Genomic DNA, 12,158 nt, shown 5'->3' with positions numbered 1-12,158 from the left:
TAAGCGTTTATTTAGTAATGGATTAGTTGTTTTTTTATTTGAATGACTAGATGGCAGCACTAGCAAAACTTTGCTTTTACACCTTTTCGATAGATGTCACTTTTCAAAGGAATATCGAATTGCGCGGAGAAATTCAAAAATATATTTAATAACCCCTCGAAATAAAAATAACTTATCCATTAATTTCGTGTATATTATAGAGCAAATGAAATTAACTCAAATTTGCTTATCAGTTCTGTGAAGAGTTCAGACCGGGGATAAATTAGATACATACCTATTAATATAATATTTGAATACAAATTATTTTTCTATGCTTTTTCAAAATTGGAATTATAATAATATTTGGTTTATTTGTTGCGCTACGGTTATGTGGATAGCGAAAAATTTTGTTTCACAGGTGTCAACAAATATTTTTTTTCGGAGTTATTAAATAAATACCCAATTTTAACGGTGAACACAATTAGTATTTATTTAATTGGGTACAATCAATTTGCAAGTATGACACGTATTTATATCAATAAAAATACATCAACAGCAAGACAGTGTAATAAACATTAAAAGTAGAGATGTGCCGATTATGACTTTCGCCGACTAGCCGACTAGCCGATTAGTCGGTTGTAATAAGACCGACTAGTCGGCCGACTAGTCGGCTAAGCCGATTACGGTTTCGGGGATAGTTCTAGGTACCCTGAAATGTCGCGCATGGCCAAGTGTGTGTACCTCTGCTGTCCCGCAAGTTCTGTTTACAGTTAGAAGCTGTTCTCAGAGGCCGGAAACATATATGAAACAAAAAGAAATCGATTGCTACCAGAAAGGGCAGAAGCTTTAGTCTTCTTACATCATAATTTACCCTTAATTAAAAAATATAAGTAAGTTATAAAAAATATAAGGAGATTATGATATTTTTGGCTGTCACAATTGTGACTTTGATTTGATTAGATTATGTAGGTATGGTTATAAGAAATATGTTTTTTTCATTTTTTTTTGTTTTTATCAAACGGTTCATGTTTAGAATTTTTGGATATATATATACATATATTACTGTGCATCTTGTACATACAATCTTGCTTTAATACATATAACTGAGTTTGTTAATTTTAAAAATCTACTTTTTATTTTAATAATAAGAAATACTTATAAATGTTCATTGAAGATAAGAAGATATTATGTTGTTTTTTATGTTAATTAGGATAGGTACTAATTTTGTTCAATAAATGTCATAATTATGTTTTCTTTACAAGCAAGTAATTTTAAAAACTGATTACCAAAGGAAAGATTGCTTTACATTTTTTAATGTATAAGACTGATTATAAAAAAAATATATATATATATAATCAAGGTTTTTATTTCATGTAGTTCCCCCGCATTCATATTATTGAGAAATACATACAACGTAAGAAGCCGGATAGTCGGCGCTCTTTGCCGATTAGTCGCCGACTAATCGACGTCTACAATAGTGGCCGGATAGTCGGCTTTACCGACTAGTCGCCGACTAGTCGGAACATCTCTAATTAAAAGCCCCTTGATGGTTCACTGAGGAAACAGGTTACATCTGTATGTTCCTCCCAAAGGAACGTAATACGTACGTAAACTTTTTACTGCAAGAAATGACCTTTTATCGGCCATCACAGCTGTGACATACCCTCCAGGGATTACATTTAAGGTTAAAAACTAACCAGTATCAATAATTTATTCATGAAATCGCCATTGTTGTCCAGGGCTTACGTAGATTTAAACATTAACTATCCTCTTATTTTGAATGTGAAGTGTACAAACTTTCATCAAGCAGCATCAAACTTCTGCTTCAAGGGGTGGGAAAAGGGGATGGGGTGGTTTTTAAAAATGTCACGTTGACCCTGATCTTCCTCTTGTTTTGAATTGTTTCAAAATTTTATCTATCTCGGAGTAAAATTGTATATTTGTACATAAAACAAAGCCAGGCCGCCCGCCCGCACACTCTGATATGAACATAATTATATTATATATATACGGAGAGTGTAATAACATATACTTGAGGATTTTAACCCTCGTTTTAAATTGAAAAAAAACATCGTCCAACAAAATGAGATGTGTGCATTTTTATTTGTTGGAGATCAGATAATATGTAATTTATTGGCTTGTTTTATTTGTTGCAGATCAGATAATATGTAATATATTGGCTTGTTTTATTTGTTGCAGATCAGATAATATCTAATATATTGGCTTGTTTTATTTGTTGGAGATCAGATAATATGTAATATATTGGCTTGTTTTATTTGTTGGAAATCAGATAATATGTAATATATTGGCTTGTTTTATTTGTTGCAGATCAGATAATATGTAATATATTGGCTTGTTTTATTTGTTGCAGATCAGATAATATCTAATATATTGGCTTGTTTTATTTGTTGGAGATCAGATAATATGTAATATATTGGCTTGTTTTATTTGTTGGAAATCAGATAATATATAATATATTGGCTTGTTTTATTTGTTGCAGATCAGATAATATGTAATATATTGGCTTGTTTTATTTGTTGCAGATCAGATAATATCTAATATATTGGCTTGTTTTATTTGTTGGAGATCAGATAATATGTAATATATTGGCTTGTTTTATTTGTTGGAAATCAGATAATATATAATATATTGGCTTGTTTTATTTGTTGCAGATCAGATAATATCTAATATATTGGCTTGTTTTATTTGTTGGAGATCAGATAATATGTAATATATTGGCTTGTTTTATTTGTTGCAGATCAGATAATATGTAATATATTGGCTTGTTTTATTTGTTGCAGATCAGATAATATCTAATATATTGGCTTGTTTTATTTGTTGGAGATCAGATAATATGTAATATATTGGCTTGTTTTATTTGTTGTAGATCAGATATGCATAGCAGATGTTTCAGGTTATTTTTTACGATTCGTATTGAGGCCATAGAGAATATAATATATCAAACCGCGCAGTAAAAATGATAAGTAGGCTTATTTACTGTCATTGTTCCAATAATCATCTTTATTTTACGTCAAATGTTACAACTTACTAAGGATAAACATGTCATAATTATAAACTTGTTTTCTTATCTCGTAGTCAAGGTAAATACTCGGTATGTTGAAATACTTGATAAACTCGGGAAGAGAAAAATACATTTTTCTTTATTTGTATTGCTGCAGCATACTTACTATAACTACATAATATTCTTCTGTTTTGCGAACATCTCTCAGCAGTAGCGCACCCATGGTGGGGTGTGGAGGGGAATAGAAAAAACACTTGCAATGAATCAATAAAAAATGCTTTCAGTCAAACTATGTGTGCTGATTCAAATAATATTAGTGGCAATATGGCAGTTGGGAACACGTAGGTACGTAAGTAAATCTGTAAAAAATAAATGCATAAACTGTGTTTATTTATTTATTTCGACTAGTTGCAATCAGAGATGTGCTTTATTTCAAATAAATCCATTTAAAATGGAAATGCAAAATGCAAAATGGGTATTTTCCATTTTGCATTTTAAATGCTTTTCTAAAAACCATTTTGCATTTTAAATGCTTTTCTCAATGCATTTTCCATTTTAAATGCTTTTTGCAACATTCTTCCTACTATCTCTACTCATCTTTTTTTCATAATCCCCAAATATCAGTCGGTCCTCAACCTCGCTATGAGAGATAATTTCCATTTGTCAAGTTGCTCCCTGGTAGGAGCCCTGGCAATTGAGTGAAACCATTACAAAAAATACTGAACATGGGGCCATGACGCAATAAAATTAAATGTTAGATATAGTTTCTATGTTTTTACGTTGGCAACATTAGTCCCGCGCAAATTTTTTGTGGTTTCATAATCTGTAATCGTTTTGTTTAAGGATTTACCATCATGTAATATGTTTGTTCTACATTGATGTCCATTATTAAATGACAAAATTGTTTAAAAATTCTATAATTATTTTAATTGTTTGACCTGAGAAACCATTTTGCATTTTCAATGCATTTGGAAAATAGGTATTTTGCATTTGAAATGCTTTTCTAAAAACCATTTTGCATTTTCAAATGGAAAAGTTTTGACCCATTTCCATTTTGCATTTCAAATGGTTTTGGGTACCCATTTTGCACATCTCTGGTTGCAATCCGCCGCGCGTTGTGGCTCAGTTTGTCGCTTTTACGTCCAACAGGTGGCGCTGTATTTTTTAAAAAAGGAACATATTTTTACCTGTCACAGACGACATCTATACTATAATAAAGGTATATAAAACATACGCGTATTCGAATGCAACGTTGCGTTGTGTGAAAATAAGGAATAAATAATAAAAGCAATCGATGAAGAACTTTTCAGAGATTTTAAGATTTTTGAACAAACTAACATTAACATTTTTATAGAAGAATAATTATTCTAATTATTAATAATACTAATAAATCTAAAGCATACATGAAACGGAATTTTCCTGAATTTACATTTTTATTTATATAGAATTCACGACCAGCTGTGCTTTTACATGTTTATTATTTTTTTAACACAAAGAACATCTAAATTAGCATAAGATCACAAATGCAAAATACTCCACCATACAAGATGGGAAAATAGTGGATTGGGAATACTCAGTACAATAAACAGATGAAATAAGTCGAAGCAGAGCCGAACACTTTATTTAATTAGATTTTAGTTCTGCTTTCCGATATAAGGCTGCTGCCACACGCAAAGCTCACATCAAAAGTTAATGTACAGCGCATCATCTTTTCTACCGACACACGACGCTATCAAATATTTCTTCCTATGGTAGGAGAGGGGGTCAGTTGAATTCGAGAGCGGCCGAGGAACATAATTTCATCTGTCAAAGTGACAACTTTACTTACTGACAGCTTGAGCACGTTTTCGAAATGGATGATACTTGTCGCCTATTGCTGGATCTGTTGGACAGCTCATCCTCAGATGATGATGCCGCCAACTATATAATTATAAATGCTATTTATAAACTTTTTAGATTTTAAACAATCTGCGCGTAAATAGCGCATTTTCACATAACCTGACATAACCTCTCCGTCGAATCAGGAAATTCGCAGTTCGCACGCCGATCGACGAAAGCGACATATAATAAATTATTATAAAATAAGCTCAAGTCGATTTCCAAAAATGTCGAAGGCAAAGGCGGCAAGGACCAACACCAGGGCAGGGAACGAGAAGAGAGCACGAGAGCTGACGAGAGCAATCAACAAACGAACAAACTAGAAGCTTCTCTATGTAGGTATCAGGCCGTCCAACTTTATCAAAAAACCGAATGATATTACCATATAAACATACTGAGTTAAAAATATGATTAATTTTGAAAGTTCAAATTCAAATATTGATTATATTTATATTTTAAATATATGTTAAGTATGTTTGGCAAATAAAGTTTTTTTTTTATGTTTCTAAATTTACTAGCACACATGACGATATGAGCTAACATAATAAATAAGAAATGCATTATTAGGCTGCTTATGTCATGGCTGTCAAAGGGAACACGGAACTTAGTCGGTAGCTCCGCAATTAAAATGACCCCCTCTCCTTTTTACGGCGGAGAGGGGGACGCATAACTTTTCAAATATCGCGTCGGGAGCGGTTATGTAAAATAAATTCGGTTAGCGAAGTTCAGAACCACACTTATAGCGCGTTATCTTTTTACGTGTGTCGGGTCTGTATGGGATATCTGTATGGCGAGCGCTATTGTGCTTTATATTATCTGTTGATGTGAGCTTTGCGTGTGGCAGCACCATAAGTTCTACTAAGCCTGTTTATTTATTTGTTTGGAGTGAAATATCATACAAAGGAATATCGCCCACGTGTAAACCTCTTTACTGTATAGTAATACTGCGGTGCGAAAAATATTATAAATGACAAAAATAACAGTTGGGTTAGGTTTGAAAAACTCTCCCGCGGTGAATTGTGGTCGGTGGTGAATATTCCTAGAACCTCGTTACACTGGCTAGAACATTTGTTTGGAGTGAATTATCATACAAAGGAATATCGCCCACGTTTAAACGTCTTTACTATATAGTAGTACTGCGGTGCGAACAATGTTATAAATTGTTTTTGCCGTTAGTGAAAATGTACCTACCTACATACCCACTACTTACGCGAAATTTGCTTAGGTACTAGCCTTTAATCATTTTTGAAGCTGATGTTTCTCTTATCTGTTGCACAAGTCAAATAATCTTGCTTTGCATTTACTATCTATGGCTTTACATTTAAAAATATACATAGTTAAAAGACATAAGTTAAAAAGAAAATTAATATTTTTTTATAAAAGTTATCTTAAAATCTATACCCGAATTACAAAAGTTGACGTGAGACTGCAGTAAGGGTCAGGATATAACTCGATTCATGTATATATTATTTTTATTGTAAAACATTGATATTACTAGATTCTTAACACTATATAATCGGGCATTTTGCAAAATTGGGGGCGAAGCGCGGGTGTTTTTTTAAATTTTAGCGCCAAAATTAGACTTTCCGCAAAATATTCATATCTTATGATCTATTTGATATTTTACGATGAAACTTTCAGTGTTTTACTTTAAAAAGATGTCTCTATTTATTTTTTATTTTTTTAATATTTTTTTTTATTTCCTTTATTTTTCCCAATTTTTACATTAATTACATACAATAGTATATAAATCAATACGAATAATGGGAACCCCCTAAGGCTCAGCCTGTGCGTGGGTAATATATTTAAGTTATTGTTTTATTGTACCTAGAAATAAACAAATTGTGGGCATATAAAATAAAATAAGATTACATTTTGTCTAAGCGTTTTGTATAAAAAGTGTTTATAATAGTGTATAGTGAAGTTATAAGTGTTTAGTGTAATATATGGTGAAGATTTTATGAGAAACATAAATTGATACAAGTTAAATAAAAAAAGTTTCAACTGCTGTATCGAAAAGCCATAATGTTAATTCTTTTAAATATTGAGGAAGTTTAGTTATCACTTAAATATTTTTCGGTAAAAGATTGAAAGTACGAGGTCCAATGAATCTGCAGTGTGTTTGCATTTGTTTTGTGTTCGTTTGGGGGGTATAGAATACATTATTATTTCTAATGTTGGTTCTGTTTTCATTTATTTCGAATTTATTTTTGTTTTTAAAGACGTATTTCATAGTTTGCAAAATAAATAGTTTACGGAGACAGAATAGTTTAGATTCTTTGTATAACTCATCCGTTGAAAATGTTCTTTACATCTCTCGCTCAAAGAAACTTCTCATTCTTAGGTCCAAAACTATACAACTTCATACCTGATGCTAGGAAAAAGGAAAACACAGCTATTCTTCATAAATTGACCACTAATTGGTTTTATCAATTAGATAGAAAGGAGAGTGAACTTTTACTACACAAAAAATGAAATCAAACACAAACCAAAAACAACAACAAAAACTCCAACAAAAAATAAACCATGTAAAAGATACCTTTATGTTCTAATCTTTATCATTATCTATATCACTAGTATATATTATGTATCCACTTAGTACTTTTAAATTAGAATGCTACCCAAGCAGCAGTTAATCTTATGTTTAATTGGATATTTTATTTTATTTTATTTATTCTCTTTGTTATGCATATTTATACAAAATATGTTAGTAGGCTTAGGCACCAGTTAAAAGTACATATACCTATTTTTTCATTATTATTTTAATACTATACTTATCAAACAACTTATCAAAATGTTAATACTCATCCTAATTTGACTGTCCTAAAACGGGAATCCTCCTAGTTGGGCAGTCAAAACATTTCTTAAATAATGTATAATCTTTTAGTAAATAAAAAAAAATAATTAAAAAGTGGTGACAGGGACAATATCTATGCTTATTTAAAAACAAATTACTATGGTTATACATATAAATAAATATAATTCAGATATCTTAAGGTTCAAATTTATTAGATAAATAGATTTAAGATTTTCACTCTGCTAGTTTATATTAGTCGCCTCAGACTACGGTACAATTTTCTTATTGACGTTACATAGTTCGACAGATAAATATAACTTGTTCTGAGGTAAATGACAGTGGAGGTTGTTCTATTTGTCTAAGTCTCGTTTTTAACCCTTTACTTTCACCGTGTACACAGTAGATAACGGGTTAGTTTTTTAAAAACTTTTTGCAATACTTTATCCTCTTCCTGAATAACGAATAATATATATTTTTTTTTATTTGGTACAATATTTTTTTACATTTCAAAATTTTCCAGTAATGTTGGCCTCACTGGGTGGCTTGCCCAGTATATGCTATTACGTGAAATATGATTTAAGATTTTCACGGCCAAAAGTATTTTTGTTATTTGTTTTTGGTGTGTTATGCCGTGTTGCGCTAACTCCTTCTTTAGCCAACGTTTCGGACTACGTTTTTTTAAAATATTTTTATTTTGGTGCAATATTTTTTACATTTCAAAATTGTCCAGTAATATTGGCCTCACTGGGTGGCTTGCCCGTGCTTAGGCCTTCATTTTATAATGTAAAAATATAATCTACATAATACATTTAAAAAGAAAATAATACATTTAAAATATAATCTTGTGTGTTTGTGAGTGATGTGTGTTTTATATTGGTTTTGTGTGTTACGTGTAGGTTTTTTTATTTAATTATTTTATAAGCAATAATTATTAGCCTGAAACACTCATCCACATAGAAAAATCTCCTGATAAAAGATACATGACGCCAACGGGACTTGAACCCGTGTCCTTTGGGTTCAAGTCTCGTTGGCGTCATGTATCTTTTATCAGGAGATTTTTCAATGTGGATGAGTGTTTCAGGCTAATAATTATTGCTTATAAAAATAATTGTTACCCTTTGTGCTATGCATAAAAAATCTTGTCTTAAAACATTAGTTTACCAAAAAAATATTTTTTTTATTTTATGCTATGAAATTTTGGTAATACTGTCTTTTTTGTTCTTTAATCCATTTTGTAATTTTGTCTGTGAAATGATTTTTGTTTTCCTCAATTTTAATTTCAAGTTTTAAACTGTTGAATGCTTTTATAGCATGGTATTGGTAGTGTCTTTGTCTCGGACCACATCTGCCCTGATGATGTAAACTGTAACGTTGTCCAAAACTTTGGTTGAAGAAGGATTTAACGCAACACGGCATAACACCCCAAAAACAAATAACAAAAATAATATTCTGCCCTGATGTATGCCACATCACATATCTGCCCTGATTATGGACACTCTAACGTTGTACGAAACGTTGGCTAAAAACGAGTTAGCGCAACACGGCATAACACCCCAAAAACAAATACCAAAAATGCTATTACGTGGTTTAATCGTGGTACCGTGTATATTTACATATATAGAAATCGTAATTGAAGTAAATATTATGACATTGTTGCTCACGCACTCTGCCTGGCTCACAAGGTTGGAAAATTTTGATAGAGTTGTTAATGTTAGACTGGAATGATTTATTATTTATTTTTATGTAACGCCCGTCTAATGAATTTTTATTTTGAGGTAAAAGTAAGATATTATTATATATAATAAACAAACCTTAAATCTCAGATTGCCCAAAGGAGGCTGGGCGTAGCGAATTCCCGAGAACGCATTGTATGAAAATCCGGTGCGAGTTTTAAATGTTGTTCCTCGCAGATTCCCGCTTTTAAGAATCACTTCCGGTAACGCCATCTTTATAACTTTGTACTGAAACAAGAAGTAAATAGATAAAGTTATCACGAAGTAATAATAATAATTAAGAAAGATATCTAAGCGTTTGACATTTGCGCGGAACCGACACTCCAAGCGGAGCGTTTAAAATGGGTGCGATTCTTTTTTTGTAGGGTGTATTTATATTTTTATTATGAATATATCGCGTCCACTCAGGGCTGACACAACGCACAATAGCGTCCGCAAAACATGGCTTGCATACATTGACGTAGTTGTAATTAGTCAATCCTTGCATATCATAATTTAAAACACAAATAGCACATATCCGTACTAGATATTTGCTATACCTTTTGAATAAAAAAATATTTAGTTTGGTTGGGTATTTTGGTTAAGTTTTGTACGAAAAAGGCTGCGCAGTCGTTCCTCTTAAGGGTGAACTCTAGAACACTTATTTGGGGTGAAACATCATGAAAAAAGGATATCGCACACGATGTTATAAAACTGTTTTTGTGGTTGATAAAAAATGTGGCGACCTACGTACCTATTATCTACGCGAACTTTGGTTAGGTGTGAGCCTTTAATCATTTTTGAAGCTGATATTTCTCTTATCTGATGCACAAGTCAGATAATCTAGCTTTGCATTTAACATGTACGGCTTTACATGCAAAAATAGGAAATACGTATGTAAAAGGTGGATATTTTGTAAACAAAGTGATTATTATATGCAGCCATCTTTACAATTATTAGGGTTTGGAATCCCGAAATCGGATTTCAGCAATGTTTGATCCCGCGGATTTGCGATATTGCGGAATTGAAAATATACTAAATTTACACAAACAACATTCTGTTTTGATTTGCACGTGCTTACGATTTACGGGACGTTGAATGAAATAAGCGGTGGCCAATCTTTGACAATGAAAGAGGAACTGAAAGGAATGGAGGATAGATCCAGGGCTGGCTCTAGACGCGCGCAATTGGAACAGTCCACTCCGGGCGCCAAATTGTCAAGGAGTTGATAAAATCTAACACCTAACGGTCCTAACACATCGCCCTTGAGTTTATTTTTCTCAAAATGGCGCTACACAAAATACAAATCATCCAAGTATAATTGATTACAGTGATCACTTACCTAGGAGTCTATTGCTTTTGACAAGGGGCCTTAAAATGTTAGTAGCGCCGTTCGGCTCAGGACTGGCCCTGGTTGGAGCCGCATCTCAACCTCGTAAACTTCAAGACCTGGAATCGATTTTGAAGAAAGAGATGTCCATTTTTCAGAACGGAGGTATTAAAGGTACCTTCAGTTAACACACACCTTCTTGATGACAGTCCTACCAACTCGCGTGGCAGTAGACAGCGTTTTCCGTCGCTGTGCACAAATGTCCGTTCACGTATGGGTGAAAGGACTCTATTTTTTAAGTCTTCTTAAAATACTTATCGCATTTGGTTTTTTTAATGTATTTTATATGATCTCAAATGACTATAGAGAGTCCTTCTTTCGGTGACAGTTATACCTTTATATGTATATTTAACGATCTTATTTTTTATCAAATTTTAAATTTATTTTTTATCGAAGTATCTTAAAATACTCACTATTCACTTTGCCGGGTGTATTTATATATTTTTTTAATTTCGCATCAACAACATATAATCATATAAATAGATCTACTCTAACAAACTTAATAATTTAACAGGAATATTTATTTGACACTATGAACAAACGTCTTCAAACAGTAGTGTGTACACCGACTTTAGTAAGGCTTTGTAAAAGTCTCACAAAAAATTCTAAAACATAATTGATATTAATATGAATATTTTGAGATGGTTTGAAAGTTATGCCAGTTTGAAATCCTCCGCGGCGTTCCACAGGCGTCTCATTAGGGACCATTGATCTCCTTGTTTATTAATGGCATAACTACCGTTTTTGATTGAGTTATGATACTATTCGCTGATGATTTTAAAATTTACAAAAATATTACTAATATCAATGACTGTTATGTATTACAATTGATTCTTGTGAGGTACAAGAGTGGTGCACCCGTAATGAACTATTCCTAAATATTGAAAAATGTCAAACGATAACTTTTGCCCGAATCAAATCATTCCCATTATGCATCAATATACCATCAATAGCATTTTTTTAAAAAGAATCGTTCAAATCAAGGACATTGGTATTATTTTTGACGGTAAATTAACTTGTGTTCCTCATTTAAAAGAAACAACAAATAAGGCCATGAAATGTTTCGGGTTTATTTTGAGGACGGTGAAAGATTTTAAATTAATGAATTAATTTAAATTAATATTTCCTAGGTTGGTGAGAAGCAATCTAGAGTCTGGGCTCTATTTTATAAGATTCACCAACTAAGAATTGAGAGAGTGCAGCATAAGTTTGTGAGATTTATTGATTATTAATTAGGAATTCCAATTGAAGATCCTAATTACACCTTTTTAATGGACTTACTAAACTTGACCGACTTATCATTAAAGCGCACAATAACTGATTTATATGCGATTTCTTGCAACTCTTAGATCTTAGTTAGTTTACCTCCATTCATTTATT

This window comes from Hesperophylax consimilis, chromosome 4, assembly GCF_061612785.1.
Source record: "Hesperophylax consimilis isolate HC1 chromosome 4, BYU_Hcon_1.0, whole genome shotgun sequence".
Classification (NCBI taxonomy): Eukaryota; Metazoa; Arthropoda; class Insecta; order Trichoptera; family Limnephilidae; genus Hesperophylax; species Hesperophylax consimilis.
Note: the sequence above shows the minus strand (reverse complement) of the source record.